Here is a 17,779-nt window from a genome sequence, read left to right on the forward strand (position 1 = left end):
TAAAACATAGGAAGTGTCTCCCGGGGGTTTAGTTTCGAGAGTGGCCCTGTACAGGTGTGAAACGTGGACAATAAACTATGCAGACAAGAAGAACATCTGAGCTTTTGAAATATGGCGCCACAGAGTAACGGTGAAGATTAAGTGGGACGATCGAAAAACTAATCAAGAGGTGCTGAACAGAATAGGAGAGAAAAGAAACTTGTGGCGCTACTTGATTGAAATAGAAGAAATTAGATGTAATGATTGATTCTGAAACATCAAAGAACTGTCAGTTTAAGTTTACTAATGAACGGGAGTGTTAAGTATGTGGTATGACACGGACGCGCGTGTCTTTATGTTTGTGTGTGTGTGTGTGTGTGTGTGTGTGTGTGTGTGTGTGTGTGTGTGTGTGTGCATGTGAGTCTGTAGGAGGAGAGGGTGGGTGTGCATGTGAGTCTGTGGGAGGAGAGGGTGGAGTGAAGATTGTAGAGGTGTAAAAAGGCCGTTTCAAACGAATATAGGATGCAATGGTTATTCAGAGATGGAGAGGCTTGCACAGGCTACACTGAAGATGAGAAGCTGCCCCAAAATCCAACCAGTCTTCCCACCGAAGACCACAACATACACTTTAAATGCCTTTAGACAGAAAGCTACCATTCAAATGACCATGTGCATTTATTCATTTACTTTAAATCTACATGTATATTGTGCAATCCACTTGACTATGATGTGTGGCAGAGAGTACTTCTGGTACCACCATTTTTTCGTCTCTTCCATATTCATTTCACACAGGCTACGTGGAAACAATCTCTGTCGATATACCTTCAACATAAGCTCTAATTTCTCTCTCCTAGCTGTCATTTGGCAAGACGTATGTGGGAGGTAATACTATGATACCGGATTTTTCTTGGAAAGTGAGCTCTTTGTATCTGAACAGTAAACCATCCCGTGATTCTCAAAGTTTCCTTTGCAGCGGCTGCAGCTGTACTTTGTTGAGCATCTCCGTAGCGGTCTAGCGACGACTAAGTGATCCCATGACGAAACGTGCCGCTCTTCGTTGTACCTTATATTAATCTAACTTACTTCGGGACCCAGAATGATGATCAGTAGTCACAAACCAGTCCGAATTTTTTTTAAAAGCCACTTCTTCTTTCATTAAGTCTCTAATGTATCGCAGCCTTTCATCTTCTTTCTTGATATTTTGTTTTATGACGTTCAGTGTGGGTATTCGTAGGTATTTTAGGGTATTTTCAATTTCCAGTGACGTTTCGTCTGCAGTGTAATAGAACTATAGTGTGCTTGCCTATTCACGCGAAATGACTAACATTTATTTATGTCCAGGATCAACTACTATTCCCTGCGGCAGTCATCCAGTCTTTGCAGGTCTTACTGTTTTTCGCTACAGTCTTCTGGAGTGGCAAAATGCCGTAGCGTTCACGAATACCCTCAGGCACTGCGAACGTTTTCCACTAGATCATTTATATACCAGGTGATCAAAAAGTCAGTATAAATTTGAAAACTTAATAAACCACGGAATAATGTAGATAGAGAGGTAACAATAGACACACATGCTTGGAATGACAGGGGTTTTATTAGAACAAAAAAAAAAAAAAAAAAACAACGAAGTATTGCTAGACGCGTGAAAGATCTCTTGAGCGCGTCCTTCGGTGATGATCGTGTGCTCAGCCGCCACTTTCGTCACGCTTGGCCTCCCAGGTCCCCAGACCTCAGTCCGTGCGATTATTGGCTTTGGGGTTACATGAAGTCGCAAGTGTATCGTGGTCGACTTACATCTATAGGGATGCTGAAAGACAACATCCGACGCCAATGCTTCACCATAACTCCGGACATGCGTTACAGTGCTGTTCGCAACATTATTCCTCGACTAGAGCTATTGTTGAGGAATGATGGCGGACATATTGAGCATTTCCTGTAAAGAACATCATCTTTGCTTTGTCTTACTTTGTTATGCTAATTATTGCTATTCTGATCAGATGAGGCGCCATCTGTCGGACATTTTGTGAACTTTTGTATTTTTTTGGTTCTAATGAAACCCCATGTCATTCCAAGCATGTGTGTCAATTTGTACCTCTCTATCTACATTATTCCGTGATTTATTCAGTTTTCAAATTTATACTGACTTTTTGATCACACAGTATATTTTGAACAATAACGACCCTAAAATACTATCCAGTCGTACTCCATAAATTAACAGTTACACTGTCGATTTTTTTAAATAAGGAAGGCCATTGAATGGGTTTTTGTGTATTATGAATCGTGTGGTGACAACCAACGCGGACGGGGTTAGACGACAGTCGATGTCGAATATTATGAAGTTAGGCTGGTCCATTCAGTGTGCTTCAGCTTTTCGTGGCTGCGGGGAAAGGCCACGAGATGGTCGGCCAGTACTCCGCCCTACAGTTTCTACCAGCGCCCAGATTGGTTCTCGGCGCGCAGTGCTCACCGGCTCGCGATCCCTCCTCAGCCGCGAGCGGGCGCATGCGGTCCCGGCTCAGGCCGCCAGAGGGAGAACCCGGAGGCCGCTGGCTGCTGGGGGAGCGCCGGGGCGCGGGCCGGGCCTATTGATTCATTGACTGCGGCCTGCACGTACCTGGGACCGACGTCGATTGAGCAACAAAGTTTCCAGCCCGAGAGCGCGCGAGGGAAAGAAGTGTTTATAGGCACACCAAGTTTCTTTTGTCTCCACGTCTGGAAGGGGGAAAGTGGGGGCGGGCAGTCACTCAAGCTGTTCTCTCAGTTGATATAGGAGGGTTGTTCTCAGACTTTCTATCAACAGAAAACTTTTCCCTATTATACGCTGCGGCGTTTTTTTTGCCGCTGCCTCAGCGGAACCTACGCTTTTACTGCAGATACATAATACTCGGCTGGATCACATTCTGACATTAGTTTTTGTCAGTGCTTAAAATCAACTGGTATAAGTAAGTGACTTAAACCCAATGGTACCGTAAGTAAATATAAAGCAAAGTCCATCTTAATACAAAATTCAGTGCGGAAATTAGAAAAGCAAAGGACCAATTAGTTTTCCTGGATGTGTAAGAGAAGACTGGACGGATCCTCGAATCACAGTGTATGTAGAGAACACAGCATACTGACCTTCATCAACACGCTTCGAGCCGTCGCCACACATCACAGAGTAATTCGGTGCTATAAATTCTGGCCCATAGAGCCTCGCCGAAGAATTACAACGGCTGTGAATAGTATTCTGAAGAAATATGTACACGTATAGTCAAGTTGAGAGGAATTTTCAGTCAAAATTAAGAACACATCAGAAAGAGATTGGGGGTCATACAGAGAAAAATAAGCCAAGAATCGCTTATTCTGATTGAAAATCCGAGATCATCGGTAGACTCCTACGGAAACATGGCATTCAAGTGATTTCGCTCCCGTCAACAAAGATAAATAGTCCTTCATAATATATTGTGCAATATTATTTTCCTATTATTAATATTTAAGACGATCTACATATTCTATTTCCGGGTGTGTACGGTATTCCATTGCAAAAGAGGTATGTCCTACGTGGGACAGAATATCAGAACAGTCGGCGAGAGATGCAAGACACGTCAGTTGACCTTCCCGACCAAAACAATGTAGCAAATGAGTTGTCGCCGAGTACTACCTCGAATATAATCATGAAGTGAAATACGATGGAACGAGTATTATGGTGCTAAGGTAAGTTCCTCAGACAGCTTAATTAAAGAGTCTACGGAAATAAAGATGTCAGAAAACCTAATAAACAGGGAAGGAGGTTTCAATTTAAACGAGGCCAGTGGTACAGCGTTCTATATGCAGGGTGACACAGAATAACGGGAACGTTTGAAATGAGTAGTGGAAGCCAAGCGAAGGTGGCAGCAGTACGCGATCGTGACAGTTAGGGAATAAACTGTCCTCCATTTCAGTAATCATGGATCACTAATGATGGATCAGTAATCATGGATCAGTGGAACTGACAACAACGTTCGTTAGCCATAAAAATGTTTTATAAAAACATTCATAGTTTGGTAGCGGCGCAGAGGGAGTTTCGACATTTTTATACACTCCTGGAAATTGAAATAAGAACACCGTGAATTCATTGTCCCAGGAAGGGGAAACTTTATTGACACATTCCTGGGGTCAGATACATCACATGATCACACTGACAGAACCACAGGCACATAGAAACAGGCAACAGAGCATGCACAATGTCGGCACTAGTACAGTGTATATCCACCTTTCGCAGCAATGCAGGCTGCTATTCTCCCATGGAGACGATCGTAGAGATGCTGGATGTAGTCCTGTGGAACGGCTTGCCATGCCATTTCCACCTGGCGCCTCAGTTGGACCAGCGTTCGTGCTGGACGTGCAGACCGCGTGAGACGACGCTTCATCCAGTCCCAAACATGCTCAATGGGGGACAGATCCGGAGATCTTGCTGGCCAGGGTAGTTGACTTACACCTTCTAGAGCACGTTGGGTGGCACGGGATACATGCGGACGTGCATTGTCCTGTTGGAACAGCAAGTTCCCTTGCCGGTCTAGGAATGGTAGAACGATGGGTTCGATGACGGTTTGGATGTACCGTGCACTATTCAGTGTCACCTCGACGATCACCAGTGGTGTACGGCCAGTATAGGAGATCGCTCCCCACACCATGATGCCGGGTGTTGGCCCTGTGTGCCTCGGTCGTATGCAGTCCTGATTGTGGCGCTCACCTGCACGGCGCCAAACACGCATACGACCATCATTGGCACCAAGGCAGAAGCGACTCTCATCGCTGAAGACGACACGTCTCCATTCGTCCCTCCATTCACGCCTGTCGCGACACCACTGGAGGCGGGCTGCACGATGTTGGGGCGTGAGCGGAAGACGGCCTAACGGTGTGCGGGACCGTAGCCCAGCTTCATGGAGACGGTTGCGAATGGTCCTCGCCGATACCCCAGGAGCAACAGTGTCCCTAATTTGCTGGGAAGTGGCGGTGCGGTCCCCTACGGCACTGCGTAGGATCCTACGGTCTTGGCGTGCATCCGTGCGTCGCTGCGGTTCGGTCCCAGGTCGACGGGCACGTGCACCTTCCGCCGACCACTGGCGACAACATCGATGTACTGTGGAGACCTCACGCCCCACGTGTTGAGCAATTCGGCGGTACGTCCACCCGGCCTCCCGCATGCCCACTATACGCCCTCGCTCAAAGTCCATCAACTGCACATACGGTTCACGTCCACGCTGTCGCGGCATGCTACCAGTGTTAAAGACTGCGATGGAGCTCCGTATGCCACGGCAAACTGGCTGACACTGACGGCGGCGGTGCACAAATGCTGCGCAGCTAGCGCCATTCGACGGCCAACACCGCGGTTCCTGGTGTGTCCGCTGTGCCGTGCGTGTGATCATTGCTTGTACAGCCCTCTCGCAGTGTCCGGAGCAAGTATGGTGGGTCTGACACACCGGTGTCAATGTGTTCTTTTTTCCATTTCCAGGAGTGTAGTTTAGGACGTCGTGATTCCGTTCCGTCGGAACACGCGATAAAATGTTGGATTAGTAACTTTGAAGAGACTGGATCTGCCCTCAACAAGAAACCAGCAGGAGGATCAAGAAGTGTGCTTTCTCCAGCGAACATTTATGTTGTACGCGAGTCTGTCTCACGGAGCCCACTTGGAGAGTGTTCGCAGAATTCTTCATCTTGATTTAAAATTTCATCCGTAGAAACTATAGATGGTGCAACAATTGAAGGTCAACGATTACCGGTAACGATTAGGATTCTGTCAACAAATGATAACAAAAGTAAACAATGACGATGGATTCCTAAACAAGTTGTGGATGTCATATGAAGACATTTTCATCTCAAAGGTTGTGTGAATATACAGAAGTACCGTTACTGGGCAAACACAAATCCTAATGACGTTCATGAGCGCCCTTTACAGGCTATTAAAGTGACAGCGTGGTGTGATGTTTCATCACATAGGATTATCGGACAGTATTTTTTCGCAAATGAACAGGGAAACACAATAACTGTCAATGCCGATCGTTGCATGGAGATGTTGCGAACTTTCGTTAACCTGCATTGAACAACTTTCCAAACGTTCAAGAAGTCTGGTTTCAACAGGACGAAGCGACGTGGCATACGTGCGAGAATTGTTTGGCAACCGTGTGATCGGTAACATTCCCTGGCCCCCTAGATCGCCAGATTTATCCGTTTGAGATTTTGTTTCTTGTGGGGCTACCTGACGAGCAAAGTCTACACGACTCGACCAAGAATCCTGGATGAGTTGAAACAGAGAATTCGGGATGCAATTCACAGTATCCCAACTGAGATGTTGCAGTAGTCAATGATGAATCACAACAGCAGATTTCACGAATACATTCGTGTTGGAGGACGCCACCTAAAGGACGTAATTTTTATAAAATGATAAATGCCATCAATGTTTCGTAAATGGCGAAGTTGTAAGGTTGCAAGTACTATGAACACAATTTCTTTCCTTCATTACTTCTAGTTTTATTGGATTGTGGAAATGTTCCCGTTTTTCTGTGTCACGCTGTATTAAGATCTTCCCGGCCATCACATCCATAGAGTATCGGTGAAGGCTTTGAAAAACGAAAGAGCATCAAAGGACATATTGTACGTCGTGAGTGGAACACAGTCGTGAAAGACCAGCAGTAGTTCACATCCTGGTTGGGATCCACGTTGCGAGTATACACAGCAATACAATAAGCAGCATCTGAAGACGACGATAAGGTCGGTCGTTGAAATATTGTGCAAAAAATGGGAATAACAACTCAGCTGAACACCCGGAAGCACAAAATCAGCCAGTCTTGCCGAGAAAGCCTAAGAGATCCTACGACATGGCTGTGTTGGAAGATGTCAAGGAGTATGTCCAGTTGCCTGAACGGAAATGTGCACGAAGGCGGTTTCCCCTGGTCTAAACTCCATCTCTTGAGACTGATTGGCTGTCATGAGTCTATGTAACGTGTAGTGTTGTGTTTGTGCCGCACAGAGCGGAGAGGGTGGAGCCTGACGCCAGCACGTAGCCCACTCCTCTGAAAGTGCACCAACGGGGACGCCGAACTCACCAGTAAGACACGTCGCCGTGAGGAGTTTCACTCCGTGAGACAATGTGGAGAGGCTTGCAGTGAAACCCAGGATGCTGCTGAAAGTCTCATAATCGGCAACGATACTCCTGTTGGGGCTTGCAGGCCAAACACTGGCGATGAAAATGTCTTACAACATCAATATTTGCATCAGTTATTTGACAAGCATATCTCGTAAATATTTAAAGGTAAAACTAAGAAGCGATATGAAACGGGACGATTCCGTAAAACCAGTATTAGAAATGACGTATAGAAGGCCTAAATTTGTTAGAAGGGTTCTGAGAAAATGCAGTGCTTATAAAGAGGAAATCCAATACAAGATGCTCGTCCGACAAATTTAATGTTATAGGAATGACAAGAAACATAAATCGAATTCAGGAACGCAGTTCTCACTTAATAGCATGTCAGTGTACTCCACACGAAAGCTTAACTCAAATGCACGGGGAAGTTAATTTGGGAAAAAGATGGAGTAGGTCTGACGAGACACTTTCATGTGAATTCAAACAACACTGTTCGACTATTAAGTTGCTGCTTGGAGGCAACTGGCTATATTATTGCACAAAAGCCGTAAAGTTGCCTTTCAGCAGCTTGGTGTCATGAAGCGAGCTACAATGCAGACTGAAGATAAAGGGCCACAGATCAATCAGTATTAAATGATATCTCATTCCGCATGCGAAAGGCAGAAGAGAAGATACAAATGATCATGAACCTTCGGGATATAGAAATGATCTGACAGTAGATATAATATTTCCCTATTTGTGGTGGATAAAAAGGACGGGAAAGTGAGGGTAGTGTTGGAAATGCGCACAGTGAAGAAAATCATCGAACCTCAGCAAGACAGATACAGGCAGATACCTTCGGACGCTTAATCTCGTTAGTGTACTGTCTTTGCATACACTGACAGGTGTTACCATTTCATAGTTTTCCCATCTGGACTTAATGTGTCTGTTTCCGATTTGTCAGAGCTCTGGATTAAATTCTAGCTGAAGACTTATTTCAGAAATATACTATCTGGGTACTGTTTTGATTATGAGCAAGTCATGGGAGTAACATTTGGATAAATTAGATGCAATTTTAGAAGCATTCAAGACAGCAGGGATTACAGCGACTCTGGATGAATCAGAATGTGGTGAGTAGCAGGTAAAGTTTGTAACCCACATAATTTGAGATGAAGATATTCACCCAGGTCCAAGTAAAATGTGATGTATTGGACAGTTTCCCATTCCCAGCAGTGAGAAGAAATTGAGAGTAGTTTTCTGTGTGTGAATTCTACAGGGAATTCAGAAAGGATCTTGTACTCAATTCCCCCAACTTGAGGAAGAAAAGGTGATGTGGCACTGGAACAAAGATTATAAATAGGAACTTGAACTGTTTAAAGAAACCTTGTGTACTGATGAGCTTTGCACCACCCTGATTTTATTAAAGATTTGTGTGCTGGAGAAGAAACTATTCATGCATATTATTACATCCACACAAGGGAGGAGGTGTGTACAAAGTACTAAGTGATACATGACAAAAGACGGAGATCGCCAGAGTCCAACATAGGGGTTACATTCATGCAGTCATACCTGGATCAATTAAAGGCATCATAGCCATTCCTCTGTTTGGATCTTTGCCTGCATAGTAGTAGAACGATACACAAATAGTAGCTGCCAAAGAAATGGTCTAATTTGTAAAATTTTACCCACTGAAAAATGCCACCTGCAAAGCTATCATTAATAACCTTGAAAAGTGCTATTTCCGTAATGTATGTACACCTAAAAGAATTCTGAGTGATAACTGATCACAATTTCGAGCCAAAAAAAATGGATAGAAGTGTTTGATAGACTTCAAACAGAACAAATCATCATTTACAGATGTACTCTGACGTCTATCGCTGGAGGTGAGACGACGAAGGAGTTGAATCATTTATGTAGAACTTGCTGTCATGGGGAGTGTGATTCATCAAAGGAATATCTAGAAGGATTTGAACACATCAAGAACCATCTACCACATGGTTCTATAGGATTTGCACCATGTGAGATTTTACATAGCCAAGAACCTGATAGAATATTTCGCTAATTACTGGATAACCCAACAGGGAGCGATACAACTTGGGAGAAAAAGTTAAAATTCGTGGAACTGAATATGAGGGAAAATCGAAGAGGAGAGATGAGAGATATGAAAAATGTATGAAGCCAATAACTCACTGAGGGAGGGACTTGGTGCTATTAAAAGTGCATGCCAAATCAAAGAAAATAAATTGGGACGTACATAAGTTCAGTCACGCTTACAGGGCACCATACAGTAAAGACTGGACATCCAAACACAGTAAGAGTATATGCAAACAAAAAGAGCTCATAGCAAGGAATATCTTGAAAACGAAACAATACTATTCGTGTGAAAACATGGCTAGCCAAGAAAATGAAGTAAACTCAGAAAAGATATAGGGAATCAGCAACTCGTTTGATGGTTTAGTAGTTGAAGACTGATACTCTTCCAGGTGGGTGAGACTTTACTTCTTGTTTCAAGTTAAGCTTCTTTATCATCTCCTATCTACAGACTGAGAAAACTGTAGAAGTTATTAATTAGAATAAGTTGCATTTGTCCATGTATTTTCGTTAGAAACATTTTAGAAAAATTGTGGTAGATTTGTCATAAGTAAATGAAGTCAAGGCTAAAGTAGTAATTGAGATATAAAAGAATTCACAATTTGTAGCTCTTCAGTGTCATTGGACTATAAAAACTGTAGTGCCAAAAGAATAGAGATAAGTGCCATACCTCAAAGGAAACATCCAACTAAACTTCGAGTGACGCTAATTATTGTCAGGAAGGAGTTCTATTTAGTCCTGCAGATTTATTTCATGAGTCATACTGGACGAGAGGAAATGCAAAGAACTGTGAGGATATAACAGCTGTTGATTGTGATAAATATTAAAATGTATAAAATGACATATAGATGAGGTATTAGTTGTTTAGAATAATAATATACACCACAAGGATGAAGAATGTTATAAAGTTGATAATGTGCGGTAAAGTGAAAGAGCCTGGAGGTATTTTTAATTATTGGAATGAATAAGGAGAATGAATAACTGTTGAAGTATATATTTGAAGTGAAGATGATACTGAGTTGAGAGAGATTTGTGTAATGGAGATTTATGTGAATTGAAAGGTATACAGGAGTAAGGAATAAGAAGAACTCTGAGACTTGAGATCTGAATAATGTCATTTGTTTTTAGGTTAGTCATCCTATTTGTATCTGTATGTATTCACATGTAAGTGATGATGAAAGAAAGTATAATGATAACAACTGAAGTGCTACGAATGAAAGGCAAAGGAATGAAAATAGAGTTGATCTCGTTAGCTGTCGAGATTGACGTTTCATCTCTTTGTATTGTGCTTCAAAATTAAATTTCTGGCTCTGCTTGATAAATAATACATACTAATTCTTCATATTTTGAATCATACATCGACTGAATGAGGAACTACTGTGTTAATATTCTTGTCAATGAAAACAGCTATGTATTCACAATAAGTATTCTATGACAGAGTGAAATGGCCAGCTCTTGTAAAATTTCTTTCTGGGCAACCTCATTAATTATAATTATGTATAGTTCTGCAACACAAGTTTCGAGTATTAATTTAGCATCTACATTTCGACTCATTTAACACAGAGTAAAGAACTGTCAAATGTATAATTGTATAATTTGATGTATTGTAATTGTTTTTTGTTTCTTATGTTTCATATCAAGTTTGATAGGGATAAGAATCGAATGGTTATTAATTTGTGGTATGTCTTCTGTACCTTTTCTGTATGGTGCCTGATTTAATGTAAAATAATGGTGGTAGCATGAATGGCAAAAGCGCTGCTTAAGGGATGGCAAACCAAAGGTGTACCAGAAATAAGTGAGTGTAATTTGTGTTGTACTGTGAGACTTGCAACCAGCAATGGTTACGTGTTTTATGACCCACACAAAGTATTGAAAGGAAATATTCTGTGTAATTAAATGTAAAACAAAAATTTATGAAATTATTTACACTTTTCCATTGAGATACATTGCATTTTTATATGATTTATTTGTAGAAGCAGTTCAATATCGAAGTCAGAGGGAATTTATGATTGACAAATTGTAATCTTTGCTGTTTGATATTGAAATAAATGTTCATCTTATTTTCTGGTAGCCCTTAACGATGTTTTCTATTTCGTTTTTCGCCCATCGCTCCAAAGACGTCTTTCACGATGGGGATATAAGGGATCCATGGTACTTTACTAAAAGATATGCATAAGTGTCGGACAGGTCAAAGATAGGCCAAGAATCGATACTCAAGCATCGAGTACGCAAGCGTATGTTACTGTCGTCCGATTCAGTTGAGTCAGAGAGTAAATAAGTGGTCGTAATGGCATAGCGGGTGGAGGAGTATAGTACTCGATGAGAGTGCGTCCCCAGAAAACCAAATTTTACTGGCTAGTGACAAAGTGTTTTACGAAAAAGTGATCATAAATATGAAGTGCCAATATTAAATGTTTGCATCTACTGTGCCAGCCAGTGGATTGCTGTGAGGATATAGTATGCAAATTGTTACAACAACATTTGATGATATTCCTGTATATCTGATGTCTCGAACTTAGCTATGAATAGAAATGAATGACAATCGTAGTGAATGTCTTAATTTGTGGTTCATAAGAATATAGGACTTTACTTGATGCAAGATTTTTGCGACCTTGATTAGTAAGAAAAATGTGTTCTTAGAATACAGAAGTATTGAGCTGCCAAAGTGCAATTGAAACAACTCCCGTGGCCCTCAAAACCGATGAGTGCTTATCCGTTTGGTCATGGTCGTAGATTAGAATGTTACATTATTCGACAGCTAAGTATATAAATTTAATAAAGTGTGTTTCGAGTAGGTGAAATTGAATATCATGTTGTTTGCTTATCTATACAACCAAGTGGCGATCATGCTGCCTAAACTCTTCCAGCATTTCATGTATGTTGATGTATGTGCATAGCTTGTAGAAAAACTGTATTCCGGATTTGTAATGGAATTTTATGGAACTAAAATAAACGATAACCTGGTACTGCAGATGTAATCAGGTTCTCGTGAACAGGTGACTATATCTGCCTTTCTACTAAAGGGAGAGACAAAAGGCATGCAAAAACCATCAATACCTTTAACGTAAGTGACAGTCTCCAAAGAAAAGCCTGCTGTAATTCCTTAAACTCACTTTCTAGCAAACCTGTGAATCAGTTCGAGAATGGGTTCATAAGGCATCTCATAATACAACGTACATTTTCGCGGGAACTTTTCCATGATGAATGCAATCAGTTCCTTACAGACGCTCGTTGCACACTTTGGCCAAACCGTCAACAGCACGGTTCCGCAGCGCCGCATCTTCCGTCTTCGAAGGTAAAAAGTGGCATCAACACTGGCCGACGCTCGTACAGCATGAGAAACTGTGGTGAGGTTTGGAAATTAGCCCAGGACGCTGGCACAAAGTCTGGTGATCGGGGACTGTACATCAGGGCCTCTACTCCCCTTGCAGTACAAATGATTGCTATGAAATTTCACTCACCACCAGGATTCGAATCAGCTTCCTCAGACTCGAGCACTACCACACAAGAGCGCGTTTCTTTTCTTTTTTTTTTTTTGTTTCCCTTTTTAGTTTTTCACTCTCACTCCTGAAGGGGGAGAATGGGCTGATGAGAGAACTTATATTCTTTCCAACCATAGCTTTATTTTTTTCTGTTTTGGCACCACTAATTTTATAGATGGAGAGAAAGGAGAATTTTGATGATATTTTATTCTTGTTTTTATTTTCCTGATTTGACATTTGATATGATTTTTATTTAAGACTATGAATTACAAACCCAGAAACCAATATGCGGGAAATAAATCACCTGTCATTGGCTACTCGACCAACAGAACCCCTTTCTGCGCCCATTAGAATCCTCGTTGGCCAGCAGGCGCTTGTACAACGATCTTGTGCCATATAGCTCAGAGGTGTCGAAATGGTTGCTTGTCACGCTGGCAGCTTGTAATCAGTGACCCGGTGTCTCTGTACAGGTACATTTTTAAATTGCTCAACAAAGCTACACAGGTGCAACCTAGGCTTTGTCGAACTGGGAGGTGTTAGGGGGCCCTCTCCTGCTTTATTCACGCGTGTATCAATGTTGCACCTCGTACGACCATGCCACAGGCGAACACAAGATAAGAGGGCGGAAAAAGTATGAACAGGCTTTGGTGCTTCGGGTCACGTTCATATTTCGTGGAATGGTTTTGAATGGTCACTTTTGGTTCCACCTTGTATACCAGGGTAAAAATTGCGGTCGCACTACACTCCAGACTAGTGCGATCAAGCTCAATCGGTTTACAAAATGGTTCAAATGGCTCTGAGCACTATGGGGCTTAACTTCTGAGGTCATCAGTCCCCTAGACCTATGACTACTTAACTAACCTAAGAACATCACACATATCCATGCCCGAGGCAGGATTCGAACCTGCGACCGTAGCAGCAGCGCGGTTCTGGTCTGAAGCACCTAGAACCGCTCGGCCACAACGGCCGGCTCAATCGGTTTACAGGCCCACAGTCTCTTTATAGAAGGTCAGAATCGTTCTGGGGTGTCAGCAGTGGTAAACGGTGTCTAGAACGTCATCTTACAGCTCACCGTACCGCAAACTGTCGATTTTGTCTGTGAAATGTGTAGGAATCAACGCCCTTTTAAAGGGAAGGGATGATTCCATTGACGGGTTTTATTTCACCTCCTGAGGTCTTTTTTCGTCGATACTGTGTGGCGGTGTGTCTGAAATGTTTTGCTCTGCCACCCATATGAAAACCACGTGATTTAAACATCTGGCCTAGTTGTTCTGACATGCATTGCGGAAGGGTCGAAATAAGGTATGGAATGTGTGTAAGAGGGGTGTGACGATCATTGAAGCCTTAGACACGCCAAACGTTTGGTGAAATTTGGTGTCATTGTGAGTTCATTAACCCACCTTACGCCTCACATGAACTTGTGATCTATGGCCGTTTATTCGCATGCGTCGAAACCTTGCTGTCTGATGCGTTGCCGAGAAAACTCCTTCGTCGCCGTAGTAGACATTTACATGGTATCGAAAAAGTGGCCTTTTAATTGTGTTGCGCAGTGTACATTGGACACAAAGTAGTACTTAAACCAAATGAATAGCATGAACAAAAAGAGAAGTCATGTTGCCCTTTATAAAGAAGAAAGGTAAAACTTCTCCAGAAATAAATCCAGCCCTTAAAAAGGAATGGAATTAATTTTGCAGCCGGCAGGAGGGAGAAATGTGCATCATCAATAACTCAGCAGGGAGATGCCAACATGGTGTGGGCTTGGCCGATCTACTGCGAGTCTGCCAGGGTGGCACTGACGACGCTCCCCTCTGATTTCATTGCAGAAGGTGTGCTTACCTCGAACTTGATAACAGTAAGTTAAAAAATTCAATAAACACAAGAATGTCTTATTTTTCCATAACTTATTTTTGGACGTGTCAATGCTATGTGCCGTATTATATTCCAACTTTTGTCTTAGTATGCACCGAACGAAGTGACGTTGTGACGAGGCAATGGGTTCGTTTAGACATAGTTTGCTCTTTATACTGGCACTAAACGTTGTTTCAAGAGTTCTTAGTTTTGATCTGATAAAAGTGGTAGCCAGTACGATGTCACAAAAAAAGAGATTGCTATCCAGACATGTCAGCAACTTCCTGTGGTATGTGTTTATGAACAGATAGTGTGTTAAAGTATACGTGCAGATACTTGTTTTGGTGACTGAGCAAAGTGTACTGAACAATATTACATCAGTATGTAACATCCACGTGATAAATTTTTGGCTACAGTGCGACGAGAGGAAATTATGCCTGTAACAGTTATAAACATTATCTATTCGGCATATGAAAAAATAGTGAATTAATTATTTATATAATATTCTATGATGTAATTAGACATATCGATGTGTATCATACAAAGACAATGATAATTGTAAATTCCTTTTATGATCTGCGTTTGTCTTCCTTTGTTTTTTTACCTTTTGTTGGTTGGCTTTTGCAGGTTCAGCATGCAAGACGCATATCAAACTGAGGTCTGTTAAGAAATTGTAATTATTTGTTAATTATTACTTGAAAATAGAGTTCATTATTATTATAAACATGAGTGAATAATTATTTGTAACTGTAATTCCTCTCTCAGTAAGCATTATCTGTGTTAATTGTTTCTTTCCGCTGCAAGGAGCGCAGCCATTGATGATAGCGATTTGTATCATGTTCTTGTCTGTGTTTTCCTTAGAAACGAATCAAATGTTTGCTTGATGAGGTCTAAATAGTGCACAATATGAAAGTATAGTTTATATAATTTAATAATCATTTCAAATACTTACTTATTTGGTCTAACAATAGAAAGTCTCTATCAATTGTCTGTAACCATCTTAACAATTATCTCAGCGGAAAATTCAAATTACGCAACTCTGCAGACATAAATGCTGAACGTAATACAAATGTGTAAAAATAAATGTGCACCGGTGGTCCCGAACTCATTTTAATGAAAGTAATTCGAATCAGATTGGATCTTTAAAAACACTGCTCATAGCACGATCGTTATAACAAACTTTTCTAGCTGATGTATGGAGCCGAAATTAATTACGCACGAGTTACGAAGAATATTGTTTCAGGTTGTGCGCGGCTGATATTCTGTGGTTTTAATGATCATTTTGCTGAAGATAACTGTTTCCATCATAATCCATAGTTGTATAGAATCTGTTGTATGAACTGTGATTTAGTGACACTTACACAACTTACAGACAACGCTTTAACATGACGTTAACTTGGAGTTCTTTAGCAACTTGATCAAATCTTTAGCCGGGAGAAAAATTATTTAGTAACTACTCAATGTAATAAAATAAGATTATCATTTCCATTTACAAATTAGTTAAATACCAAACCACTGAATAACACAGCGAACGCCACAAGTATTTACTTCTGTAGACCAATAATTATAGCTGTTATGAGTAGTATGTTTGTAGGATGGTTAGTACCTTCAGTTACAAGGGGCAAGAGAAAGCCATTAATGCTTATTTTCCTCAGGGTAGCGAGACAGTTGCTGAAGTGTGGATGCATGGTCGCAAAACTGTTCGTCTGTACTGACAGGTGTAGTCCGCTTGTCGATGCAGTAGTGACAGTGCAGATAACAGCGGGAGATACATTATAGAACGTGTTTGCGAGAGGACTGGGTAGCGTGACAGGTGCTGAAGTGTGGATGCATGGTCGCAAAACTGTTCGTCTGTACTGACAGGTGTAGTCCACTTGTCTATGCAGTAGTGACAGTGCAGATAACAGCGAGAGATACATTATGGAACGTGTTTGCGAGAGGACTGTTAGACGCAAAGGAAAAACAACTAGCACTCTGAAATGGGTACATGTTAGGGTACGATTGATCACACTTATACCCATTGCCCTTATGCCCCTAACAACATACTTGAAAATCAAAGAATTGTAGTGTTTGTTCAACAAAACTGATCATAAAGCAGTACCCATTTATTTCATTTGGTAACCGATTTCAGCTATACAAGCATCTCCACAACCAAACTAGCACCCTACATTTCTCTCCAAGTGCAGCTTAATGGTTTCACTGGCACCACCAACGACGTGACAAGTCTGGGACGACAAAGTGGCAATGGACGCAGATAACATTAGACATCCCCAGCGCCCCTTATCAAGGTAAGTTATTGGCGTGTCATCAGTTAAATCTTGTTCTTATACAATTCTGGATTAGTCATTGTGCTTTTTCTCTTTTCTCTCACTGTCTGTCCATCTCTTCTTAGATTTTCCAACACCATTTCTTCCTGCCAGCTTGTAAGCTAAAGCTAGAGTGGGAACTCGTTTACTGTCCATTGTTTATACGGTGTTGCGGTGTTTACTTGTTCTGCTTTTATTTCTTATCGTGTTTCGTATGTGCTCTGTTCTTCAGTACCCTTTCGTTCCCCTTTGAAATTTCACTTCCGCACTTTGTTATTTACGTAATGTTCTTTTTGTAAGTACTGAGTATTCACTCAGATGAAGATGCCCAGCAAGGGCCATCGGTTTTCAGCATTTCGTTTCTTGTCTGACCTTTTGTCTAAATTCTTACAAGAATAAATGTCCGTCTGTCTGCTCGGAACGAAGGAACTCGAGCGGTTATTTACAAAATTTTCGACATTGCCTGGAGAAAGTAGCTACACAGCTTCCTGGCGACCATGAACCGGTTTTCCATTAAAACCGACTGCGAGAAAGACAATGCTGCAATTCTCGACATTTAGTATTTTTGCACAAGACGGAAAGACCAAAAATTTTGTATATCCCAGAGCACTTAGATGAGCTTATTCACATACACCGCGGTAATGAAGAAATAATTTGATTTATTTTTTACATGTAAGACTGTCCGTTTCGTTCGCGTGTATCTATTTTCAACAAATTACAAAACGATGGAAACTAATTAGTACATTATGAATGCTGTCACCCAAATGATCTAATAAAGCCAGTTTTAGATCTATATTGCTACGGACTGTCGTTCGTTGTAGTGTAGTGCAGTGATTATCGTTGCTTCCTGTTATGTCGCGGGTAGCCAGTTCAAACCAGTTAACACGCAGTTGAAACGTTTATTTCAGAAACCTGCTAAGTGCACTTAGTGAAACTTTCGGGATGCCAAAGAAAACACTGTATTGTTCATGACAACACATCATTTGCCTTCAAAA

The sequence above is a fragment of the Schistocerca cancellata genome, chromosome 6 (assembly GCF_023864275.1).
Source record: "Schistocerca cancellata isolate TAMUIC-IGC-003103 chromosome 6, iqSchCanc2.1, whole genome shotgun sequence".
In the NCBI taxonomy this organism is placed as follows: Eukaryota; Metazoa; Arthropoda; class Insecta; order Orthoptera; family Acrididae; genus Schistocerca; species Schistocerca cancellata.